The sequence below is a fragment of the Hemitrygon akajei genome, chromosome 4 (genome assembly GCF_048418815.1).
Source record: "Hemitrygon akajei chromosome 4, sHemAka1.3, whole genome shotgun sequence".
In the NCBI taxonomy this organism is placed as follows: domain Eukaryota; kingdom Metazoa; phylum Chordata; class Chondrichthyes; order Myliobatiformes; family Dasyatidae; genus Hemitrygon; species Hemitrygon akajei.
The window spans coordinates 162,727,942-162,752,145 of NC_133127.1; positions in this window are offsets into that span (position 1 = coordinate 162,727,942).

A 24,204-nucleotide genomic window follows, 5' to 3' on the forward strand; every position below is an offset into this window, starting at 1 on the left:
AAGGCAATCAGCTCATCGGCACAAAATGAACAACACATGAGCCCAGGCACAAGCCAAAAATCAGCCACATCAGGAGGATTCAAACGCTAGTGAATAATGGTGAGTTTTGAGCCTGGACTTAAAAGAGTCAGTGGAGGGGGCAGATCTGATAGGGAGGGGAATGCTGTTCCACAATCTAGGGGCTGCAACAACAAAGGTGTGGTCACTCCTGAACTTAAATTTAGATCACGGGGGAGCCAGGGGCCCCAAATCAACCAGCCTGAGGGACCTGGAATTAGAATAAGGAGTTAGAAGGTCTGCGATGTAGGAGGGGGCCAACCCATTTAGGGCTTTATAAACAAACAGGAGAACCTTAAAATCAATTCTGAACCATACTGGCAGCCAGTGGAGAGAGGCCAGGATAGAAGTAATATGGTCCCTCTTCCAGGCACCTGTCAGGAGCCTGGCTGCGGCATTCTGAACCAGTTGCAGATAGGACAGGAACGACTGACTAATCCCAGTATACAGGGGGTTGGAGTAGTCCAAGTGGGAGGATATAAGGGTGTGGATGACCTTCTCGAGATCTTTGAAGGAGAGAAATGGCTTGATATTGGCAATAGTACGAAGCTGGAAAAAACTGGTTTTTACTACTGCATTAACTTGCTTGTCAAACTTAAAGGCGGAATCAAATATCACATCGAGGGATTTGACATGAGGTTTGACAAGGGTGGACAGGTTAACAAGACTGTTGGTAATCACTTTGATGGAGTCAGGGGGGGCAAATAGGAGAACTTCAGACTTGCCTTTATTCAGCTGTAGGAAGTTTTGTGCCATCCGACACTTTATGTCCTCAAGGCAGTTCATGAGGCTGACTAGATTACTGTCAGAAGGTTAAGCTATTGCAGACAATCATGACCATTCATAGAGAACTACTCAGTGTAATTCATACACTTAAATTATTTTGCCTTGGATGCCACAATCCATGCCAAATTGATTAGACTTCTCTCAATATAGATTATTTGAGGATTAGTGGGCCTTAGTTGACTAATTTTCTGGTCTGGGAATATGGTTACTTGGGCAGGAACCCAGAGATAAATATTCCCTTATACTATTTCCACCTTTGAGATTGCTCATTTCATCTCCTGCAACCATGCTCTTGGCCCTCTTCAACGGACAACCTGCACATTTGGCCATTCTCTAAGTTGACACTAATTATTTTCATCATGGACCAATGCAACGAAGCTGAGATTTGTTTGTTGCATTTTTAATTAATGAAGTAAACCTTACTGTCCATTTAGTTTCCATGCTACATCAACATAACAAACATTGGATTCTTACAATATGAAATAAGATTTACCTGTTCATTTTGATTCTTGCTTACAAGCCAATATCTCTGTAAACTTGTGAAGTTTCACGGATACAAATGTATATTTCTTGCTGATTAAATAGTGTGAATTCCATCTGGTTCAATTCACAGAAGAAAGTATTTTATTCCCATATTGCAAGGCTTTTGGTGAGGTAAATGAAGATATTATCAGAAATTTATCACTATAATCAATGTTAAGAGCATACAAGTAACTTAACAACAATTATTTATGATATCACAAAGAACAGCCACACATTTTAATTCCATGTCCCATTCCCATTTTGATATGTCTATCCATGGCCTCCTCTACTGTCAAGATGAAACCACACTCAGGTTGGAGGAACAACACCTTATATACCGTCTGGGTAGCCTCCAACCTGATGGCATGAATACTGACTTCTCTAACTTCCGTTAATGCCCCTCCTCCCCTTCTTACCCCATCCCTGATTTATTTATTTTCCCTCCCTTTTTCTCTCTCTCTCTCTCTGCCCATCACTCTGCCTGTTCTCCACCTCCCTCTGGTGCTCCCCTCCCTCTTTCTTTCTCCCTAGGCCTCCCATCCCATGATCCTTTCCCTTCTCCAACTCTGTATCCCTTTTGCTAATCACCTTTCCAGCTCTTAGCTTCACCCTCCCCTCCCCCCCCCCCCCCACCCCCAGGTCTTCTCTTATCATTTCACATTTTCCCCTTGTCCTCCTACTTTCAAATCTTTTACTATCTTTTCTTTCAGTTAGTTCTGACAAAGGGTCTTGGCCCGAAATGTCGACAGTGCTTCTTCCTATAGATGTTGCCTGGCCTGCTGCGTTCCACCAGCATTTTGTGTGTGTTGCTTGAACAGTTCTGTGTGTGCTGTTTAACTATAAAAAATGCCAAGATTTAAATTGTTACTAACCTTTGTAACAATATCCAACCTTTTCAGAGCTGTCAAGAAAAGCAATTTGCACTTTTTTTATAAAGTTAACCTCCATGCCATTAATCAATCAACTTTCACTGCATCTGAGTTGAAACTAGAGCTGTCTGTGTCAGCCACAATGCAAGCTGCTAAATGAATTATACTATTGAAGAAAGAATATAGATTGTGTAGGAGAGAATCTAAGAAAGAAATCAGGAAGACAAAAAGCTGGTCACAAACTATCTTTGGCTGATAAGATTAAGGAGAACTACAAGATATTATGTAAGTTTATCAGGAGCAAGAGGGTGACAATGGAAAGAGTACATCTCCTTATGGAACAAAAGAGTAATTCACATGTGGAGCCAAGTGCTACAGCTGAGCTCCTATATGAATACTTCTCATCTGTATTCACCAAAGAGAAGGGTATGGGAGATATTGGGCTCATGGAAGAGTTTATGGATAATTTGGAGGAGGCCAGTCACTATTAAGAATTAACTGTTCGATATCACGGGATACACAAGGGTTGATGGATTCCTCAGGTTGGTATGGGAAGCCTAGGAAGAGATAGCAGGAAACCTGATGGAGAATTTTGTATTTTCATTGACCACTGTTGTGCAAAAAGACTGAAGAATAGCTAATATTTTCCTTTATTTAAGGAAGGCAGTATAAATAAACCAGGCACTACAGGCCAATGAGCCTTATATCAGTGGTGGAGCAATTACTGGAGAAGAGTAAGAGACTGGATCGATGTACATTAGGAAGGACAAGGGTTGATCAGAGATAGTCAGCATGGCTTTGTCTGGGGAAAATATATGGAGGAATTTAAGGTGGAGGGTTATATGGGAGGCAGGGTTTAAGGGTCAGCACAGCATTGTGGGCCGAAGGGCCTGACCGTGCTGTATTGCTCTATGTATATGTTCTGAAATAATACCTCATGAATTGGACTGTGTTTTGTGAGGAGATATCTAAGAATAATGATGAAGGCAACATGGTGCCCGTCTTGACCAGAGTAACACATTTCACAAAGTCCTGCTTGAAAGGCTAGTCTAGAATGTTATGGCACATGGGCTCTAAGACAAGCTAGTTAATTAATTCAAAGTTGGCATGGTGACAAGCAACGATAGATTGTTTTTCTGACTGAAAGTTGTGACCAGTGGTGTACTCCAGGGTTAGGGCCGGAACTTCTGTTCTTTGTAATATATTATCAACTTGAGTATGAACGGAGGAGGTTTGACTGGCAAGTTTGAAGATGACAGAAGCTGGTGAGATTGTGAATAGTAAGGAAGGCTGTCTAAGGTCTCAGCATGATATGGATCAGAATGAATGTTGGGCAGAACCTTAGCAGAGGGAATTTAGTCCCAACAAGTGTAAGATAATATATTTTAGGAAGTCAATTAGGAGTAGGACATGTGCAATAAATTGTCTACCATTAACTGTATGTGGTGACCATATAAACATATAATAATTACACCACGGAAACAGGCCATCTCGGCTCTTCTAGTCCGTGCCGAACGCTTACCCTCACCTAGTCCCACTGACCCGCACTCAGCCCATAACCCTCCATTCCTTTCCTGTCCATATACCCATCCAATTTTACTTTAAATGACAATACTGAACTGACGCACCATCAATAACTCTCAGAGACGGGACCACACAACATCCTGGAGACTGAGGGGGGAGCAGTGCCTCCAACCGCCTTTATACAGGGGTCTGTGGGAGGAGCCACAGGAGCAGACAGCAGAGGGGCGTGTCTAGACAGGTATATGTAGTTCACCACATGAACCTGCCTCTACCACTTCTACTGGAAGCTCGTTCCACACAGCTACCACTCTCTGAGTAAAGAAATTCCCCCTCGTGTTACCCTTAAACTTTTGCCCCCTAACTCTCAACTCATGTCCTCTTGTTTGAATCTCCCCTACTCTCAATGGAAAAACATGACACATGTTAATATGGTGGTGAAGAAAGGATGCTTGTCTTAATGGGTCAGAGCATACAATATATATACTGTGATATTATGTTGCAGCTTTGTAAAAGCACTGGTTGGGCCACATTCGGAGTAATCTGTGGAATTCCGGTTGTCACACTATCATAAGGATGTAGTTGTACTGGAGAGGTTGTAGAAGAGACCCATCAGAATGTTGCCTGATTTGGGAACTTTAGTCATGGGAAGAGGAGACAAATTGGATAGGCTGTGTTTTGTTTTCCCTTGATAGAATGAGATTAAAAGGTAAAGAAAAATTATAAGAGGCAAAGATAGAGTAAACAGGACCTTTTCTCCATTGTAAAGGTATGAAAAACCAAAGGGCTTATTGTTAAGATAAGAGGACTGCGTTTTAAAGGGAATTTGAGGGTTAAAAGAGTCCTGATGAAGCGTCTCAGTCTGAAATGTTGACTGTTTATTTCTCTCCATAGATGCAGTCGGACCTATTGAGTTACTCCAAAATTTTGTGTGTGCTGCTTAAGATTTCCAGCATCTGCTGAATCTCTTGTGTCTTTTCACTGAGCAGGATTGCTATATAGAACTTGCTGCCAGAGGAGGTATTTACATGGGCACTTAAATAGGCAAAGCATAGAAGACAATGGACATGATGTGGGAAAATGGAATTAACATGAATGGGCAAAAATTGTTGGCGTAAATGTGGTGGCCAACAGGTCTTCTTTGTTGTAGGACTCTGTGACCTTGTGGACAAAAGGTTGATGCAATAATCTTTTAAAAGTGAAAAATGACATGTTGATGAATGGACTAGCTCTATATTTTGCATCTGAAAAGCACTCCCACATACAGCATGATACAAAGTGAAGCTTCTTTAACACTACTCAAAAAATGTACTTCAGATTTCTAACCATGTAGTGTAATACAGGTGTACCCTCCCCCCACCTTTACAAAGGTAGAGCGTTCCTATGAAACCTTTCTTAAGCCAAAATGGCATAAAGCAAAGAACCATTCATTTATATGGGAAAAGTTTTCGTAAAAGCGAAAATCCTCTTTGTAATGGGAAAACAGGTTACTAATGTAGGTCTTTTGTAAAAGCAAAGTGGCATAAAGTGAACAATTGTAAAGGAGGGGACACCTGTATTGTGTAATCCAGAGAATATCCAGTATCACTGAGAAAGTTATTAAGCATGCCTACTCAGCTATGGCTCGTATCTTTTTGTTGTTCTAAACTTAAGCTATTATGTAGGGAACTGTTTAGAAGTATACCTGATGTAGTATTAAATTTGCGTAAAACTCTGTTGACATTTTAATCTCTTTTATGCAGTAAATGGAGAGCATAAGAAGATGGGAAGGAGGATTACAATCAGATCAACAATGATTTTACTGCATGATGGAGCAGGCTTGAAGTGACCTACGCTTGCTCCATATGAGTATATTTATACTACACTAGGAGGCCAAGGATCGGGAAATTCTAACTCAAATTCTTTTTCAACTATCCTCTAATTTGTTTCTTCGAATTGAAAATTAAACATGTGAATATATGCATTATGGAATGATACTCAGATTATTATGGAATGATCATTATGGAATGATACTCAGATACTCAGATACACTGTCGACATTTTGGGCCGAGACCGAGCCTGGAAGGGTCTCGGCCTGAAACGTCAACAGTGCCTCTCCCTATAGATGCTGCCTGACCTGCTGCGTTCTGCCAGCATTTTGTGTGTGTTGCTTGAATTTCCAGCATCTGCAGATTTCCTCGTGTTTGCCTAAACCTATGTCCTCTGGATTTCCCGACCCCAGGAAAAAGACTGTGTTCATTCACTCAGTCCCTCATGATTTCACACACCTCTATAAATCAATCTCATTCTCCAACGTTCCACTGAATAAAGTTCCAATCTGCTTAACCACTTCCCATAATTTAGTCCCTCCAGTCCAGGCAATATCCTTTTAAATATCCTATACACCTGTTACAATTTTATGGTATCTTTAATGGCATAGTAGGGAGCCAAAACTGGAAACAAAGTTCCAAATGCAGGAAAACCAATTTCTTTTACAAAAACTGAAAAAATTGGTTGTAAATGGATGGAAGATTTAACATGCCCATACTCATATTTTGTATTTGTATTACTGATAGTTCAAGATACGTAACTATTTATTTGTATAATTTTTGAGTACCATTTTCCCTTGTCCCTTTGGACATATTGTGACATTGCACTTTTACGTACCCCGTACTGGGTCACTTACCAGCAAAGATAGAGAGGTCCGTTGAAGTCTGATGGTACTATTTTTAGCAGTATTTATTGATAAAAATACACAAAAATAATATCAATGCAACCATACAGATAATATACTTCGTCAATACTAAATCTAAAAGCGCGGGTATAATAATAACAAATAAGAAGTAACTCTATCGTTGTCTAGGGGATAATGTATTGTCCGATGGAAATATAAAAGTCACTCAAGTTCATTCAAGCTGCAGGCTGCAGCCTTTGGTTGGAGTCAAGAGAGAGAGTTTAAAACTTGCCCATTCCTTTTATGATGTCAATCCTTCGAGAGTCGTTGGGGCTGATTTCTCCTTTGTTTTAGCTAAAGCCATTCTTCCGTGGTAAGGCCCACCAATTCCGAGGCAAATGGAAAAGGATGCACGTGGGCTTTCCACCGGCTTTCGCTATTACGCTGTTACAGGATTTCTAGCGTTTCTTCTGGTGCGTCTAAAGGGGCTGTTCCCCAGACCCTCTTTTATCCTGACTCACAGGGTCTCAGATGTCAATCAGGGTGGAGGGATGCCTCCCCTCAACCTGCCCACTTTTGGTCATTCCCTGAGGGCTTCAAATAACTAGCACCGTACTCAATACACAATTCCGTCTCCAAGAGACAATGGTCGTTTCCCATAGCTTTGTATCGCCGAGGGGCCAGGACATTCCAAACGTCTCTCTCTCATTTCCTGGGTCTCCTGACCTGACTTAATAGCGATCTTGCGATTCTCAAAAAGGAGGGGGCTACTTTGGGACCCTTCGACCCCTCAGAGTTGGGCACAGGCGTAACAGCACAGATCTACTACATGTCAAGTAGACAACCTATTCAGATGCTTCATCAATAAGAAGTGTGCTAAGAAATTAATTAATGCCAATCAAGACAGTTTAACCTCCGAATTTCATGCACCCATAGTAACGTGATCTTCTGTAGTTCTTCCTGCGTATTACTATGTGATGGTGATCTATTTACCAGGCCACCTGCATATGGTTTTCACCTCAGTGTAACTCCATACTGTTTTATTTTAACATCCACGGTATGTACACAGATTTCTGATTTTAGTTATCAGATCTAGGAGCTCCTAATTTATGAAATCCCTTCAGTGCCATCCCAACTCAAGGTCCAGCTCAAATAATGCTGTCAAATCACTGAAATAGCAGTTCTCACTCTTGGAGTTCTTGTGCAACTTTTTATCCTTGTGAAATTTGCCAGGACAGGAATGTTGAATTGTTAAAATTAAATTGCATTTTATCAATTTTAATTTTTGTAAGATCTTACACTTTTAAAAGAAAACTGGCATTTTCTTTTTATTTCTCTGTAGCTTGTTCCCACATATTTTAATTTTAATTTGTGGATGTTATGCAAAAGATGGTTTCTTGTTGATCTCATTCAATGTTGTGTTAAATCACTATGTTCTCTTACAATCTGCTATGCAGAATATTTCATCAATATAATTGATGGTCTCTTCCTTCTTCTTAGGTGGTCCCTCTGTCCCTCCACTCTAGTCTGTGGGTTCTAAGATGAATGAAAATTCTGGAAACACTCATTAATTTAAGCAGCATTTATGAAAGGATCTGGGAAAAATAGTTCTGCTGCCATGAAGCTTCAAAGCACTGGCTTCAACCCTCGCTGCTGTCTGTGTTGAGTTTATGAATTCTCACTTTGACCAAATGGAATTCATCAATGTCCTCTGGTTTCCTACTACTTCCAAAGACACCTGGATTGAAAGGTATCCCTGGATTGAAAAGTTATTGGTAACTATAAATTGGCTGTAGTGTAGGCTGATAGCTATACGAGGGACAGGAAAGTCAATAGTTGATCAGCATATGCGAGAGAAAAGGTTACAGGATATTGTAGTGAAATGAGAAGGACTGGATTGCTCTGAGAGCCAGTATAGACCTGATGGGCCAAGCATTAGCCTCCAATATTGTTGTGAAATAACAGCTGCATTGAAGCACCAGTGCTCCTGTCCTGGAGAGGCGAAAAACCAGTCACAATTCATTCCCCATTGTAAACTGATATTTCAATAGCACACCTCACAAGCAGAACTCAGATACATTGACATTTACTGTTGTGTGTCAACCTGACACTACTGTCCCATGGTATACTCTGTTCACTGTCTCCCACTCTGTATCACATTTCCAAGAATCAGAAAACTAAGACTGTTAAATTAAACAAAAGGGTTTTCTGCTGGAATCATTCTTGGTGTCCTCCTGATCAGCTGTAACTTCAGCGAAGGCTGATGGAAAAGCCATTTATTCAGCCTATTTGGTGATTCTGCCAACCATTTACTGAAACTGAAGTAATCAGACAGGAAAATCTTGAAGGAAATTAACAGCATTTGTCTTACTTTTAAAACATTTGGAAAGAATAGTGAGGTTGAAAACAAAGCTGCTCTGTCTTCTAAGTTTCAAAACAGAATCAGGAAATGGCCAAAGTGTTCACAATGGTTCAATATTCTGGAATAACTAAGACATTAATGATGGCTGAAATTCTGGTATGTGTTGTTTGACAAATAGTTCTGATGTGAATCTCAGTCTGGAATTAGTATGTGTAGAAGAGTAACAACAGCAAGCGATTACCCCCATGTGCTTACTTCCAAATATATGAATTCAAATAAATTCTGTGGATAAAATCATACCTCCAATTCTTAGTTTTAAAATTAATAGAATATTTCCAGGCCTCAATATTCTGTGCAGAAGTGAAATATTTACAAAGGCAGGGAAAATAATCCATTTGTCTTATTCTAAGCAACCGTTGCTTGCCAGTGACTATTAAAAGTAGCTATCAGAGGAAGAGAATAGTAATTTAAGATCTAGTTTTCATTCGTACATATCACCTAGTGCTTACGGGTAAATAAACCTTGACAAATGGTTATATCCTGTACTCAGTGCTGTGGCTGTTGTCTTCTGCCTTCATCGGGGATGGGAAAAACTGGTGATTCCAGAAAGTGATTTTTCTATCTAGGTTAGTTGTTAGACACAATTTATGCCATTCGGTACACAGCAAGGAACTATAAATGTCAGAGGGTACAATGTAGCTTTCATAAGAAACAAAGGGAGCTGAATCTGATTGCCTTTGAAAATGGGAGCACTGATTGTGTTGCCAGTGCACTTAACCCATTCTTGTTAAGTGGAGAACAGTGACATGTCAATTTCAAATTTGCACCATGACAGGGTCTTGTCAGCAATAATTATTTCAGGAATTGACTGGATTTATGGGCAAGGATAGAGATTAGGTGCGAGTGGCAAGGGCAGAAGGAATTAGGGTACAATTTTGCAAATGCTTTCTGGTTAAAGTTAGTGTGTACTCAAAGCAGAAGGTCATTGTGGATGGAGGAGATCATCTTCATGTTAGTGTTACCTGGAAAACCATTGGAGAATGACTCAACATGTGACAAAACAGGGCCCCACAGTGGTGCTTATTGGGTGGGGGGGGGGAGTGTAATAAATATTTGATATCAACAGATAGGCTTCCAAATGTATGTTCAAAGGGAGAAAAAGCAGACAGCCCAGGGAGGCAATGCTGAGAGTCAGGTTCCAAAAACTTGGCTGAACTGGCACAAGAAGTGTGTTTCACTCAAATCAAAGTCAAAGTAAATTTATTATCAAATTATCTATATGTCACATATACGATCTTGAGATTTATTTCCTTGCAGGCTTTCACAGGAAAGTAAAGAAATAGAATAGAATTTATGAAAAACTCTTAATAAACAAGGACTGACAGACAATCAATGTGTAAAATAAGACAAACTGTGCAAATAAAAATGTAAGTAAATAATATTGGGAACATTAGTTGTAGAATCCTTGAAAGTGAGTCTGTAGGTTATGGAACCATTTCAGAGTTGAGGTGAATGAAGTTATCCAAGCAGGATCAGGGGCCTGATGGTTGTAGTGTAATAACTGTTCCTGAACTTTGTGGTGTGTAACCTAAGGCTCCTATACCTCTTACTTGATGGCGGTAGTGAGAAGAGAGCATGGCCTAGGAGGTGGATGCTGCTTACTTAAGGTAGCACTTCTTGTAAATGTACTCAGTGGTGGGGAGGTCTTGCCCTGTGATGGTCAGAGTGATGCACCATCAATAACTCTCGGAGACGGGAGTTGAACGATAGGCTTTTATTAGCTGCAAGAGACCACGATGAGCAGCAAGAGACCACCACACAACATCCTGGAGACTGAGGGAGGAGCAGTGCCCCAATCGCCTTTATACTGGGGTCTGTGGGAGGAGCCACAGGAGCAGTCAGCAGAGGGGCGTGTCCAGACAGGTATATGTAGTTCACCACACAGAGTCATACAATTCATCTTCAAATGCTGCTTTTATCAGCTGACTACATTTTAAATTCTTATTTCCTTTGTATGTGTGGCAGGATTTCAGTCAAGAGGTTTCCAGATTCGAATGATTCTATTTTCTCCCATCATTTGTCAACTCTAAAAACAATAATTTATTGTAAAAAATAGTTTCAGAATTCCAAAGATCTCATGCAAGTACCTACTTCTGGGTACAAAAGCATGGTCATTAGATGCCAGTGAAGATTTTGGCCCTGAGCATTGAGGAGTCCCTAATTTGCCCTTCTCACAACATGACCTAATCAACTCTAAAGCTGGCATGGTCCAAAATGAATTAAAATATCTGGGGGGTTTTTTCGGTTTTTTTCTTTATTTTTTTCTAATTCTTTATCTGCTTCGTGATTTCCTTTTAAAACTTCCCAAGGAATGAGGATCACAGAGAACTGGCACAAATGAGGAGTTGAACTCTAGGCACCAGAGGACACGATGATTACAACTGAGAAGCAGAGGGGCACAAAGCTCAGAGGGATATCCAATTCTCTAATACAGGGGACATGCACAAGGATGTTAGTGAAAGATTACACAACTAAATTCTGATTAACTCTCAGATTTTGTTTTGTAATATCACTTACTATTTACATCTTATTATGTTCAGTAAATACTCTGGTTAAAATATTTGAAGCAGGTGAGAATACTAGATAATACGTAAAAGTATTTAGGAATTTTTTTAATAATGAATGGGAACTTCATGGGAATTAGAGAAGCACACAAATTTGGGGACTCAGAGAGATGGTGTTAATACAAATATCTAATCAGCTAATCTCGTGGCAAAAACTCAAAGCATTCATGATCAAAAGGTTCAGTTGTTGTTCAGACAGAACATCAGAAAGGGGAAGAAATGTGCTCGAAGTGACTTTGCCCACCGAAAGATTGTTGGTAGCAGATGGGGTGGTTTGAGTATCTCAGAAGTTGCTGATCTGCTGGGACTTTCATTCACACAGTCTCTAGAGTTTACAGAAAACTGTGCAAAAAATAAAAAAGAACATCCAGTGAGCAGCTGTTCTATGGGTGAAAACAACTTGTTAATGAGAGAGGTCAGAGGAAAGTGACCGTAACTCAAGTCATCCAGCATTACAGCAGTGGTGTGCAGGAGAGCTTCTCTGAATGCACCACTCACCGAACCTTGAAGTCAATGGGCTACAGCAGCAGAAGATCATGAACATACACTCAGTGGCCACTTTATTAGGTACAGGGGTACAGTACCTAATAAAGTGGCCACTGAGTGTATGTGTCGTGTGTTGCTAATTGTACAGTATTTTGAAATTCAGGGATATTTGTTATGCTTTTAGTAAGCAGGCAGTATTAATTGCTGTAGTGGTGCTTGTAGAATCCAGTATGACCCTATTTCCTGTATTTCCAGACCAAGGCAGCAGTTCATCCCTCATGCTTCCACAAGAAATCTAGTTTTCACAAGGATATAAAGATATCTGGACAATTTCCTGTTATGTTGTTTGAATATACTTGAGCCACAGCACTTAGTTACTTTTTGAGTCAAGTGGCCTTCAGTAACTTCAAAGTCATTTTTGAGTTGGTCTGTTGATGGCAACAGTTATTAATTCTTCATTTGGTTGAATAAACAGGATACTTTTTTTAGCTAAAAGTAGAATTTACCTTTGTTGACATCCAAAACTTATCCAATTGTGAAAGTAATAAAAGGAAAAACATCAAATGGTGGAAATCTGAAATTAAAACAGAAAATGCTGGAAACACTAAGCAGGACAAAAGAGTCTCAGATCTGAGACGCTAAGTATTTCACTTTCCAGAGATGCTGCCTGACCTACTGAGCATTCCTGACCTTTTCTGTGCTTATCAAACTTGAACTGTTTCATTACTTGTTTGTATATTGGGAAAACTGAAGCTGAATGGTAATATGGCTTGTAGAATATCTATGGCTTTCAAAGTTCTCAGGCATTTTTCTAAGGTATTATTCATGAAGAGACAGGTGCGCTTTCAGTGGATCTGATCTATGTTGAACTGAATTTTACAAAATAGGTACTTACTTAAGCAAAACTAGTGTAAAATAAACAAACTGATGTACAATTCAGTGAGGTTCCTCCAGTCTTCCAATATGCCTTTGGCAGGAAAACGCAGAACCAGAGAGGAATGGAGAAATAATTGATGGGTCTCCTGTCAAAGGGAAGATGGGAAACTATGAGAAATGCTGAGGAACATCAGAACAACAGTTCATAACTGATGCACCATCAATAACTCTCAGAGACGTGAGGCGAGAGATAGGCTTTTATTAGCTGGAAGAGAGAGCACTATCAGCAGCAAGAGACCATCACACAACATCCTGGAGACTGAGGGAGGAGCAGTGCCTCCAATCGCCTTTATACTGGGGTCTGTGGGAGGAGCCACAGGAGCAGTCAGCGGGGGGGGGGGGGGGGGGTGTCCAGACAGGTATATGTAGTTCACCACAATAACATGATTTTTTAGAGCTTTACATGGGATTCAAAGAAGAAGAATACACCATAATGACAAAACAAATATCTGGATGTTTTGAAACACTACAATGAATGAATTACTTAGAAAGGCAGTCACTGTTCTCATGCAGAATATTTTGCTACAACAAGGTTCTTTAGACGGCAAAGTGTTGGTGACCAGGGTATCTTTGGTTAACAAGAAAATCACCACTGTTTTTCTCAACAAGTCACAGGAGATTTTATGTTCCACTGACAAGACAGAGACGACCTCAGTTTAAAGCCTCCTCGGGGATAGAAGGGCAACAACTCTGAGTGGACGTTTCTGAAATAGGTTATCAAATATACAAAAAGGCCCAAGGGAAAAGCATAGCAAAATATACTTTAGCATAATACTAAAGTGCCCTTCTGTTTCACTAAATAATTTAAACGTTGCATTTCTGCTAGTTTGAAATAAAATATATAGAGCAACGTGCAAGATGCAGGAACTCAGGCGGGCATGGAGGAAAACAGACGGCCAACATTTTAGGTCGAGTCTCTTCATCTGGACTGAAGGATAGAGGGCAGGTAGCTAGTACGAAAATGTGAAGGTAAGTGGGATGGGAGGAAGCAACATCTTACAGGTGATAGGAGGATCTAAATGAGGAGGGATGATAGGCAGTTGGGGAAGGGGAGAGTGGAAATAGCTTCAGAAACAGGGAGGCGATAGGGGTGGAAGTGCTAAAGGACTGGCTGTGGTGGAATCTGACAGAAGAGGAAGGTGGAGCAGGATATCAAGGGAGAGCAAATGGAAAAAGTGGGAGAGGGGAACAAGTGGGAGGAATGTATGGGTAATGGGTAGATGGATAGGCTGGAGTGGGAAAGAAATAGTGTAATGGGTGCTAGGGGAAGTGTAGGAAGAAGTGGGTAGATCAGGAGGAAAGAGAAAGGGAGACTCAAGAAAAACTACAGGTGTTGGAAATCTGGAACAATAAGCAATTTTAACAGTGAGATGACTCACTAACTCTGGAGCGCCTACTAGGAGAAGCAGAACATAATGGTTTTCCAATAATTCATTGCCCCTTGGCAGAGTAGATTTTTCTGGGCTGTTAAGTGCTTTTGAAGTAAACTCCTGGATCAGAATCAATGTCTGCAGTTCTCAACACACCAGTGTTTGCCTGGACCAGGTATAGAGGGCTGAGATCACCAGATTTTCACACCTTCAAGATACTCCACCTCTGGAAAGTCAGGACAGGTTTTGACATTTTAGACAATGTAGGGACAGCTTTCAAAGCAGTCAAGAATGTTAGCAAATTAATATTCAATAAGCTTAAAATAACCTTGTAAGCTATTTTCTTACTTAGTGACACAGTGCAGAGTGGGTCCTTCAAGCCATGTTGCCACACCCACCCCACCATCCCAATTAATACTAACCTCATAACAGCACAACTTACAATTAACCTACTCGGTACATCTTTGGACTGTGGGAGGAAACATGAAACACCATGCGTTCCACGGGGAGGACGCATGGAGATTTCTTACAAAACAGCGCCAGATCTGAACACTGGAATGCTCCGCGCTCTAACGGTGTCACGATAATTGCCCACCGCAATGAATAATAACAAAAAAATTAAAAGAATAAAACACTGAAATAATTTTTAAAAAGTAAGTTAAAAACTTATTTATTCCTTCCTAAATTCCGGTTGGAAATCCCCATTTAAATGATTAGGATCTCTGATGCCACCTAAGGTGTGGCTGGCATCAGATCAGGAAGGTGGAGTTTCCAGTGCAGCTCTGGGGAAGCTTCTCCAGTAGAGAACTTGCCGAGTCCAACAGCGGAGATGCAAAGTGTACCTGGAACTCCCAGAACACTGGTGATTCCTTTTCGCCCCTTTTGGATGAATTGGTTGGTGGTGATGCCATAGAAGGTCACGGGGTTACGGTTTCCATATCCGAAACTTACATGTTTTGATTGCTACTTTCTTCTGTTTTGTTCCTGATTTGAGATTATGCCCATTCTTTTGACTCAAGGACTGTTTTAATCTAACCCATCCCATCAAACAATAACAGCGCTGGATCAATTGACATTTAGAGTGAACAGCCAGCGCCTCTTCCCCAGGGCACCACTGCTCAGTACAAGAGGACATGGCTTTAAGGTAAGGGGAGGGAAGTTCAAGGGGGATATTAGAAGAAGGTTTTTCACTCAGAGAGTGGTTGGTGCGTGGAATGCACTGCCTGAGTCAGTGGTGGAGGCAGATACACTAGTGAAGTTTAAGAGACTACTAGACAGGTATATGGAGTGGGGGCTTATATGGGAGGCAGGGTTTAAGGGTTGGCACAACATTGTGGGCCGAAGGGCCTGTACTGTGCTGTACTGTTCTATGTTCTATTACATTGGGAAGACATAATTAATTCTGTTAATTTCCCATTGAAAAGATTATTTTAAAATGATCTTCACATGGTACTCTGCTAATTCTCATAAAATTTGATTCATTTTATAAAAATTACTTCAATATTATTTTATCTATTTTATAGCATTCTCATCATGACTTTAACAAGAATATTCATGTTAAGTGATGTCGAGAAAGTAAATCTCAAACTTAATCAGAACTTAGTTGTCTGAATTTTCACTGTCTCTCTTGTATATGAGTCCTGTATTAGGGAGCTGAATTGAATGCATATGTCCCTCACAGCTCCTCAGTGAAACATGAATAGCCAGTCATCATGTCTTCTGCTATTTACTTTAACACTAGCAGTGTAAATTTAAAGTGAATGAAAACAATGAATAATGGTAAAAGGAAGCAAAGCAAAAAAAATATTGACACAAGAACAAAAGAAATAGAGCAACACACACAAAGTGCTGGTGGAAAACAGCAGGCCAGGCAGTATCTATAGGGAGAAGCACCGTCGACGTTTCGGGAGGGTCTCGGCGTGAAATGTCGACCATGCTTCTCCCTATAGATGCTGCCTGGCCTGCTGTGTTCCACCAGCTGCAGATTTCCTCATGTTTGCAAAAGAAGTAGGAGCAGGAGCAGGCCAGCAGGCCCCTGAAGCCTGCCCCACCATCCAAATTGATCACAGTAGATCTATACTGACTCAACCCCTCATTTGCACTGGTTTTTCATGATCCTCAATTCTTCGGGACATTTAAAAAAGGAAATCAGAAAGACAAAGAAGTAGAAATTTGTGTCTAACCAATCTTATAGAGTTTTTTGAGGAAGCTAGTTACCAGGAAAGTTGAAGAAGGCAAGGCAGTGGATGTTATCAACATCAGCAAGGTCCCACATGGGAAGTTGGTTAAGAAAGTTCAGTCACTTGGCATTCAAAATGAGGTAGTAAGTTTCCGGAAGAAGCCGGAGAACGGTTGTAGGTGGCTGCTCTCTGTCTGGAGATCTGTGACCAGTGGTGTGCTGCAGGAACTGGTGCAGGATCCATTTTTGTCTGTCATCTATATCAATGATGTAGATGATAATGTGGTTAACTGGATCAATAAGTCTGCGGATGGCACCACGATTAGGAGTGTAGTGGACAGCGAGGAAGACGATCATAGCTTGCGGTGGGATCTGGACTAGCGGTAAAATGGCAGTTGGAAACTAACGCAGCAAAGTGTGAGGTGTTGCTCTTTGGGAGGACCAACCAGGTAAGTCTTAAACGGTGAACGGTAGGACAGAGGGATCTGGGAATGCAGATCCGTAATTCCTTGGAAGTGGCTTCACAGGTTGATTGAGTCATAAAGAAAGCTTTTGGCATGTTCTCCTTCATAAGTCAATGTAAAGTGTAAAGGAGATGGGATGTTATGTTGAAATTGTATAAGGCATTGATGTGGCCTACTTTGGAGTACTGTTTTTGTCACCTACCTACAGGAAAAATGTAAATAAGGTTGAAAGAGTACAGAGAAAATTTACAAAGATTTTGCCAGAACTTGAAGACCTGAGTTATAGGGAAAGGTAGAATACATTAGGACTTTATTTCTTAATAGAAGATTGAGGGAAGATTTGATATAGGTATTTAAAATTAAGAGGGGAATAGATAGAATAAATGCAAGCAGACTTTTCCCACTGTTGTCTGGTGAGATTACAACTAGAGGTCAGGGGTTAAGTGTGAAAGGTGAAAGGCCTAAGGGGAACATGAGGGGGAACTTCTTTATTCAGAGAGTGGTGAGAACATGAAATGGGCTGCCAGCACAAGTGGTGGATGCAGGGCTGATTTCAACACTTAAGAGAAATTTGGATAGTTACATGGATAAGAGGGGTGTAGAAGTCTGTGGACTGGGTGCAGGCCGATGGGATTAGGCAGATTAATGGTTCGGCGCAGACTAGGTGGGCTAAAGTCCCTCTTTCTGTGCTGTCGTGTTCTATGGTGCAATATAGAAAAAAAAGACATTTTTCAATTCTGCTTGTCTGTTTTGATCTCAGCTGCTCCGGCTCGAGAGTTGTTGAAGTCATTTTATGAGAGAGTTGAATTAGGTACTGCTTAGTGACCCTGGTGGGAATGACCAATGCTCAGGAACAAATACTTTAATGTTACCCAATGAGTTTGAATCCAGCCGGCTCCCTTGCACACTTTCCATCCGTGCTGGGTTGAGCATCGAGCTAGCAACTCAGCCTCGTAAAAACAAGAAAGCATGCTTAAAAAACGTTGTCATGATGGCATCCCGATGACTCCACTCAGAGTTAAGGGCTTTCTTCTTCTTCAATGATCATGCTCTTGTACACGACAAGTAGGTACTTGCATGAGATCTTTGGAATTCTGAAGCCATGTTTTACAATCAATCATTGCCCTTAGAGATGGCAATTAAGGGGAGAATGTTAAGCCATCCGAATCAAGACCAAAAGCCATTCACGCAGAACAGGAAGGTTAGATTTTAAAATGTGAATGTTAGTGTTTGGATTGCTGTACGCCGCAGCTGAAGTAGATTGACATTGATAAATTTACTCTTCTGCTGCCATTATTTTGCTTATTGTATTCAAGAAATAAAAATGCTGTTTCATTGAGTAGATGAATGTTAACCTATAATAAATTTTAAATTAGAACTACTGAACTTTTAAAAAACATTAGGGAGGAAATGGCCTCATGCAGTTCTCCATAAGAATCTGGAGTAATCTCCTCTATATCATTAAAAACAATTTTCTGTTAAAAATATAAGTTCTTTTTTTAACATTGGTTCTCCAGTCCATTAAACAACATTCAACATAATTGATAGCCCTTCAATATTAATAGGGAACTTCCAAAAGAGATATATCATATCAAGTTCATTAAAGTCTATAATAAATCAATTTATGTTATGATGAAGTATATTTGAAAGCTGAATGTTGAACAATGTAAGATTATGATTTAATGTAAATGAATAGATGTATCATCATCATCATCATCTTGTTCTGGTTATTAAATTTAGTTTATGAGCTCTGCATCAGTTCTCATTTATGCTGTGTACATGAAGAAAATGCAAGGAATTACCCACCACAAATGGTATACAAAAAAATCAAAATATTCAAATTATTTTTGTACGCCTGCTGCTACGATATTGGTTTGCATCCAAAACTCTCTGTCTCCGGGCCATACTGTCCCTTCAAGTTCAGCTCACAGGGTGCAGGCGTCCTTTGGGAATCTGTCCTCATATTTCAGTGCAGCCCAGTGCAACGTAAGTGGGCTGACTTTACACAACCAGCTGAATACACAAGATGTCTTTCACAGTAAATGATGTCCTTTCCCCAGCCAGCATAAGGTGTCAATGTTACTTATCGTTTGACTTGCACAGTCAATAGTAATTATACCTCATTAAAAATGTTTTTTAAAAATTCAAAATGCTAACTTGAATAAAAAAGGACACCTGATCTATTGTCTTGTGACGGATTTCTCACACTCACTTTAAGAGCAACTGCTGAACCCATGCCAAGCTTAACTTAGCCGTCAGGTTTCCCAAAGATGGACTTGTCCCATTGGACTTTCTGATGAGTTCTGCACAGTGACTAATGGCAGAAGGGCAGAAGATGCTGCCATTTGCTTTGCTTTGGTTGGTGCTGAGCTCTGGGAATTAGTACAAGTGCTACGAAAGGAGATCTGCCTCAATGTAATGTGATTTATTGAGTTAGGATGAACTTGAGCCTATGTATAATTCATCTGCCACAGAGGGGGATGAAAAGGGGCAAATAATTGTTCAGTGGTTCAACGGAGGCCAGCATTAAATATGAGCAGCTTTGTCTTTATTGTTTCTGCTGCTATACAATCATAAAGTAAAACACCGGTCTGTGCAGCCAATCATTTTCACTCTATTAAAATTAATTGATGCCTTTTAATGCCAGTTTATAATTATTCTTTGATATGCATATGCCAAGTCAAAGCTCCCCTGTGGCAGGAGAAGCAGCCTCTCACATAGGCCGCACGAGAGAAGGGAGCTCTGCTGGCATCTGGGGGGTGGGAACAGGAGGTGTGGGGAGGAGAATGATCCACGTGCTCTGACTGGAACTAAACCGGTGGGTCAGCGATCTTCACAATGCACTAGAGTTGGCCAGATCTCTTGAGGGTACGGAGAAAGGAGCTGAGTCGCTACACCAGAGGCAGCTTTCTTTCCTCCTTTTCAAAGCAGATTCGATGAGCCGAATGGCCTACTTCCGCTACTATCGCTTACGTATTCAAGAAAAATGACACTCCTGAAAAGCATATTGACAGTGGCTTGGCAGATAGTTTGCAACAAAATGTTTACCTAAATTACATTTTGCACAACAGCACATAACAGACAATCTCTGGTGCTTACAATTTTAAATTCTTTGTAAATTTCACAGATTCAATCATTCCCAAGTGTAGAGGCAGCATCAGGTTTTAAAGATTAATGGAAAACTTAATGGAGGTAGAAGCGCTGGACTAACAATGAGGGCAGGTTAATGAGAGGATGGTTCCACAGTAGCAGATAGGAAAATGAGAACAGGAAAGGGAATGGTGACAGGACATAAGGTAAGCTGTGCTGATCAACAAGCAATGATCTCAGCAGATAAAAGGATGGCCGAAACCCAGGGATTCAGGTGGTTGAACAAGAATAACATTCTGGAAAAGATGTAGAAGAGGATATAAGATCAAGGGTTGGCTGTTAGGAAAGAGCCAAGATGGATCCAAGATCGGTAGTTGGGTGCTGTTGTGCTCCCACCGTGTGGTCAGGCTCCATTGTACACTTCCTAGATACCACTTGCCATTGCTGCTGTGTAACACAGCAGCCACCAATCCATCAACTGAAAACCAGCCTATACAACAGACTCTGCCTGAATCACCCTTCTCAAAAGGGGAGAGGGGTGTGGAGGAGAGGTTGTGCAGGAGGAGGGGTTGTGGGGGAGAGGTTGTGCAGGAGGAGGGGTTGTGGGGGAAGAGGAGGGGAAGAGGAGTGAGGTAGGGGTGGAGGAGACGGTGGAAAAGGGGGTTGAGGAGGGGATGGAAGAGGGATGGAGGAGGGGGAAGAAGTGGTGGAGGAGAGGGGGAGGAGGGGTGGAGGAGAAGGGGGTAAGAGAGGGGGTTAAGAGATGGGGAGAGGAGGGGGAGAGGAGAGGAGAAGAGAGGAAGAGAGGGGAGAGAGAGGGGGAGAGGAGAGGGAGAGAGAGAGGGAGAGAGAAAGCGAGAGGGGGAGGGAGAGAGAGAGAGAGAGAAAGAGAGAGAGAGATGCAACAGAAAACAATAAAAAGTGACCTAGAAGGTATAAAATGCACTCATTTAAAATACATTTCTTAACTGTGACACCTTTATCTTACAAGGAATGTCATTCTTTTTACCCAAAATTTTGATTTGCGAATTTCACTGTGTCTAAAAGGATGCATTCTTTGCAGCCAAATCTATAAACTATTTACATAGTGTTAATTTCAATTTAGTTCATGATTTATGCTTCCACTTTTTTCATTTAAGAGCTCAGTACAAAATGTTGCTCATGATTGATTACAAATGATTCTGTTTGCTGAGCTGTGAAAGTGAGGTTATAGTTCAGAAATCACGGTGAAGAAGATAGCTAAGAGTGGTATTTGTAAAAGCAATGTATTTATTTGACTTTATTTCTGCACAATATAATCTGAATTAATTAAAAAAAACAGAATTTTATGCATTTAATAGATGCTCTTGGTAAAAAGGAATCTTATCCTGCTAGCAGAAATTAACATGGGGTATTTTAATAATAGAACTGTTCATTCATGATTTTTGTGAAAATGACCTTGCGGTGTCTCCACATAAATATCTATTTTGCTGAGATAATCTCTTACTTAACAACATGAGAGGGAAGTACTCTGTTTGTTGCATGAGTAGATATTGTTGGAGTCAAGTTTGTGAGATTTTCTTCCTCAGAGAAAGAACAGGTTCATGACTTTTTTGGCTATGTAAAAACAACCCAGTCACCATTTCCTGGAAACAGTGCAGGTTCAGGCTGCTCTTCAGAGTTCTGTTTCATATCTAGCAATTTAAGTTGTTTCCTGTTTTCAATCTATTAAATCTCAAAGGATGGCCTTGTTAGGTTCTTTTCATGGACAGAGCTCCCAATGCAATCATTTTGCCACTAAGATCAGCACTACTAAGGAAGCAGCATATTTAAACTGTTTAATGGATTTCCCTTGGGGATATTTCTCTGCACTCTATTTCTACATAACAGCTAAGAATTTCTTTATTGCTATGAGGTAATCCTTAAATCACTGAAAGGGTAACATTTCATATTACTCTGAAACATATTTTATGGATGTGAATACTATCCTGTGGAGATTCTAATGGGTTGGAAACTGATTAATTTGAGAAACATTAAACTTTTTGTAGACCTTGGTATGATAATTTTTAAGGAATGGAATGAAAGACATTAGCACCTATCAGTGGTTTATTTCAGATATATATCATCTGACAACAGATGTAATATCTTGTATACAAAAGATACTGTAATGTTTTGGCAATATTCTAGAGTTGAGTATGTGTTTGAAAGAGCAAATGTTCAAAGTCTAACACTGAAAGTTTTCCTGATGAACAATATTAAAACTGTCAACATAGCAATACACTTCTCTGAACTCTGGCCAAACATTTTCTATTTTCATTGTAAAAGAAACAAACAAAAAGCATTGGGCAGAAACTTCATAACGGTTAAATCTTTTAGCTGTTAAGCTGAATATAAGTATAAAAATTCATATAGCATTCAGGCTGGGCTGCTAAGTTACAATTACATCTTGAACAAAAGATCACATCCATGTGACATTTATTGGCAATATTATCAGTCTGTATGTAACAATCATTCTTGATCGGAAGTTTAATTAAGCCTGCTGAATAAACATCTTGGCTACACAACCAGGCTGGAATCTGAATATTCTACAGCATCTTATTTGGCTCCCCGAAGTATTTCTACTACCTAAAGGTCACAAGTGGTGGGTGTGATAAAATACCCTCCAATTGCCTTGTGTTCAATTTTAACAATGTTCAAGAAGCTCTGAGCCATCCTGAACAAGCTATCCCACTTGACTATCACCCTGTTCTCCACGCTATGCATTCTTTCCCCCACCACAGGCACAATGAGGCTGTAGTGCACAAATTGAAAATCACTGCAGAAACTCATCAAGGTTCCCTTGACAGAATTTCTCTGCACATGAAAGTCAACCGCGTAAGGATAGCATCACCTGAAACTCACTCTCCAAGTCATACATTATCCTGACTTCAATATGTAATATTAGTTCTTCATCCATGCGCGTTAAATCCTAAAATTCCCACCTCAGAGTGCCACCATCATGCAGAATGCCGTCATTTAAGAAGTCAGCTCAACACTACCTTCTTAAGATCATATAAGGATCAGCAAGAAATATTGGCGTGCAAAGACCACTTCCTGTAAATAAATATACAAATAAATATATAAAAGAAATCTTAACCAAACACCTCAGTAGTTTCAGTGCTTTCCTTCATATAAATTAACATCCACACAATCTAACTGTGAAGCTTTCTGACTCAGTTCCAAGCAAAATTTAAAACAACCTTAATGATTTGGGCTCTTTGTGGTCCCTCAAAAAAGTTGGGGACTCTCTATTCTTTTATATTATGTCGAACATCTTGGTAAATCAATTTTTCTATTTTCTTTTCTCTTTTTCTTACAAGTCTGCCTTATTTCTGTCATTTTGATCAGCATATAAGCAACAATGGTTTATACCAGTATTAATCAACTTAACATCCTATGCAACACAGCTTGTAACCTTCTGACAACAGCTGAGTTTGTCTCTGAAGGAGCAAAGTTAATGAGTTGAGGCTGAATCCTGGACAACTCAACATAAGGAAATGGGACCCAACTATTGAACAAAAATCAATGTTGTGAACAGAATGATGAAAATGCACAACAAAAGGAAGATATACATTACACTGAGTGCATTGAAGTCATGAAAGCTTCCTCGATCAAAGAGTAGAGAAAAGCTATTGGATGAATCACTTGTGGAGGATAATGTGGTTCAGTGAATGATGATTACTGCCAAGACATTTGATGTAGTTTTATTTTTCACTTATTACCTTGCAGAGGTAAATCCTCAATCTGAAGCTGTTTATAAAATAGGGGGAATATCAGGTTAAGTGTCTAATTAAGAACAGATCTGAAATCTATTCTACTACAAATTAAATAAAAGTGGAATGTGCTGAGAATACTTAGCATTTTAGGCCATATCTCAGGCAAAAAGGATTACCATTTCAGGTGAAAATCTGTTCTCACAACCAGAAAAATAAGACAATGTGAGTTTAAAGTTTCATTAGGAATGGAGATGACAAAGGGTATTACTGCACTAGAGTCCAATGTTGTTGAGATTATCAAATGCTTTTGGAGCTGTTGAGATAATGGATAAAGGAAGGCAGTTAAGTAGAGAAAGAGAAATAAAATGCTAAAGAACATGTGAGAGATAGGACATAGCAGCTGGTAGAATCACAGATACAAGACAGTGATAGAAATATCCAATGGAACAGGCAGCTTCCATGGAGAGAGAAAAACTAGTTAAAGTGGCTATTCAAACCTTGGAATGAGCCAGTCAATATAGGCAATCATCTGGTTAACATGGCTGTTCCCC